This window comes from Phalaenopsis equestris, unplaced genomic scaffold (assembly GCF_001263595.1).
Source record: "Phalaenopsis equestris unplaced genomic scaffold, ASM126359v1 Scaffold000141, whole genome shotgun sequence".
Lineage (NCBI taxonomy): Eukaryota > Viridiplantae > Streptophyta > Magnoliopsida > Asparagales > Orchidaceae > Phalaenopsis > Phalaenopsis equestris.
In genome coordinates, this window is record NW_018164583.1 from 2633 (window position 1) to 6393 (window position 3761).

Sequence of the window (3761 nt, forward strand, 5' to 3'; positions counted from 1 at the left end):
AATTTCTTTATAAGACACACATCGTCTTATAACTAAATCTTTACATTATTTATACAAATGAGGATCATCCTAAAAATAAGATTTTGCATCATAAATAAATTTCTTTTCCTGTTGTTTTGTCAGTTCATATGATAAAATATCACTAACAATATAATTCACAATATTAGCATACCAAGCTATTTCTCATCCTTTTACAACATAGTATCTTTAATCTCTCTCTCCAGATTAAGTGTTTCTTCTTGTTCTAACCTCGATAGATGATCAACTATTTGATTATCAGTCTCTTTCCTATCGACTAGTACAAAATCAAATTCTTGCATCAGAAGTATCCATCTAATTAATCTTGGTTTTGAATCCTTCTTTTGCATCAAATATTTAATAGCAGAATGGTCAGTATGCATAACATATTTAGTTACAATCAAATATGATATAAACTTATCAAAAACATACACAATGACTAATAACTCTCTTTCAATGATGGTATAGTTAATCTGAGCATCATTAAAAGTCTTACTAGCATAATATATGACCTTAAAAATCTTATCATATTTCTGCGCTAAAACAACTCCAATTGTATAATCACTTCCATCACACATTAATTCAAAAGGTTTCTCCCAATCCGGTGAAACAATTATAGGAGCAGTGATCAATTTTTCCTTCAAAGATTCAAAGACTTTAATGCAATCTTGGTTAAACTCACACTTTGCATCTTTTTCTAGAAGTTGACATAAAGGCTTATTAATTTTTGAAAAATCCTTAATATATCACATGTAGAATCCACCATGTCCTAAAAAGCTCCTAACTCCTCTTACAGTAGTAGGTGGAGGTAGGTTCAATATAACCTGAATTTTTTGCAGAATCAACTTCCATGTCATTTTCTAAAATTTTATGTCCAAGAACAATTCCTCCTGCAATCATAAATCGACATTTCTCTCAGTTCAAAACAAGATTAATCTTTTCACAACATTCTAGAACTTTTTCTAATTGATTTAGACATATTTCAAAGGAAGTTTCGAATACAGAAAAATTGTCCATAAGAACTTCAATACCTTTTCCAATAAAATCACTGAAAATTGGCATCATACATCTTTGAAATGTTGCAGGTGCGTTACATAATCCAAAAGACATTTGCCAAAAAACAAAAGTTTCATAAGGACTAGTAAATGTTGTTTTCTCTTGATCCTCAGGGGCAATATGTATTTGGTGATAACTAATATATCCATCTAGAAAACAAAAAATATTTGTGCCCAGTCAATCTATCCAACATCTAGTCCAAAAAGGGTAAAGGAAAATGTTCATTCCGAGTGACAAAATTTAATTTTTTATAATCTATGCAAATTTGCCATCCAATGACTTTTCTTGTTGAATTAATTCATTATGCTCATTTGTCACTACAGTTGGACTCACCAAAGCACTGTCTGAAATAAGATATATTATTCCCGCATCTAACCATTTTATAATTTCTTTCTTAACCATTTCTTTCATCATATGATTCAATCTCCTTTGAGAATCAGTTCTTGGTTTATGTTTTAATATTAGCTAATGTCCATCCAAAGGCTTTATTATATCTTTTCAAAGTTTCTAACAATTGTTGTTCTTGCACATCAGTTAGTTCTAAGGATACTATGACAGGTAGTGTAGATGAATCTCTTAAGAATGCATAATTCAAATGTGTAGGAAGTGTTTTCAATTCTAGTTCAGGGGGTTTCTTAATAGATGAAATCAAATTTTTGTCATTTTCTGCAGGGTCTAACATTTCAAATTTTTCCTTAACATATTTAATTCTTCTGTACTCACTTTCACAGACTCATCTTGGATTTTATCCTCATCTTGATATTTCATATATTCCTTTTCAAATTCACTTTCGTATGTCTTTTTAAAATATTTATGTCTTAAATACTCATTTAATATCCATTTTGAAGCATTTAATCTCTTATTCTTTTGCAGGTTATCTCATTGATTTTGTAATATTAAATATAACCTCTTGAACACTAACTCTCATAGTTAGTTCTCCTTTTTGCACATCTGGTAAAGCTCTTCCAGTGGCTAAGAATAGTCTACCTAAAATAATAGGAATTTCTTTATGTTCCTCCATATCTAATACAATAAAGTTCACAAGAAAGATAAATTTATCAACATTTACTAAAACATATTCTATAAGTCCTTTAGGATAGGTAATCAAACGATCAGCTAACTGAAGAGTTACAGTTGTAAGTGAAATATCTCTTAAGCCTAACCTTTTGAAAATTGATAACGACATAAGATTAATACTGACTCCTAAATCACATAAAGCTTTTTCATAAAGTTGTTCGCCAATAGCACAAGGAATTGTAAGACTTCCAGGATTCTTAAGTTTTTCAGGTAGCTTCTTCTGAATTATAGCGCTCACACTTCGCTGAGTGTAACAGTCTCATTATCTACAAACTTCCTTTTCTTACTGAGTATATCCTTCATGAACTTCACATAATTTTTTTACATTTGTTCCAAAGCTTCAACAAATGGAATGTTTATCGTCAATAGAATGTTTATCGTTAATTTTCTCAATATTTCTAAAAATTTTGAAAATTGATTATCTCTATTCTTCTGCTTCAATCTTTGAGGAAATGAAGGTGGTGGTCTTTCTACAGTGATTTTCATTGGTTTAATAGGACTTTCTGACTCACAATGAAAATCTTCACCAGAATTTTCATTTTCCACCTCATCTTTTTTCTATTTCAACTTCTTGTTGAACTCTTTTTTCTAATTCTTTTCCACTTCTCAGTTGAATAGCTTTAATTTGCTCCTTGTTCTGATCTTTAGGATTTACTTCAACATTTCTAGGCAATGTTCCTGGAGGTATATTGTTAAGTGCAACAGTAATACATCCCAATTGATTTTACATGTTTCTAATTATAGCTCATTGACTGAGTAATTGACTTCCCATTTGCAATATCAATTCATCCATTGATAACTTTTTCTCCTTACTTTGCAAATTATTAAATCTTGGGAGGTAATAAGATTTATAAGCTTAATTTCATTGATTGTTGGAGCTTCTCACTGGGTTCGCAACATTATTTCCCCATTGTGGATTTGCGGCATTCAAGTTATTGTTATTTCAACTAAAGTTTAGATGATTCTTCCAACCAAACTTATAATAATTGGCATAAAAATTATTGATTATTGGAATGAATGTTTATTGCATTTAAAGTCTCATAAGAAGATTGAGATTCTATCATTTGTCCAAATAAGTTCTCCTCAAACATAGGTGTTGTTTGAGAATAAGTCATTCCATATTGATCTATTATTCCATATTGATATATTTTCTTTGATATAGCGGCTATTTGAGCAGCTAATATAGATATTGCATCAGAATCATGAATACTGGCTACTCCTTTTGGATTTACCTTTTCTGAGGGTCATTAAATATTATTAGTAGTTATTAGTAGTCATATCTTCAATTAATGAATATGCTTCATCGAATGGTTTTGACATTAATGATCCACCGGCAGAAGCGTCAATCATCGATCTAAGAGATTCAACCAATCCATTATAAAAATTTTGAATTATTAACCAATCTGACAACATATGGTGTGGACACTTCCTAAGAAGATCTTTAAATCTTTCCCAGGCTTCATAAATTGATTCCCCTTCAAACTGACAAAAATATGTAATATTATTTCTAAGCTTAGCAGTTTTTGTAGGTGAAAAATACTTAGATGAAAATTTTTGTGATAAATCTCCCCAAGTTTTGCTAGATCCGGGTGCTAATGAGTTTAACCACA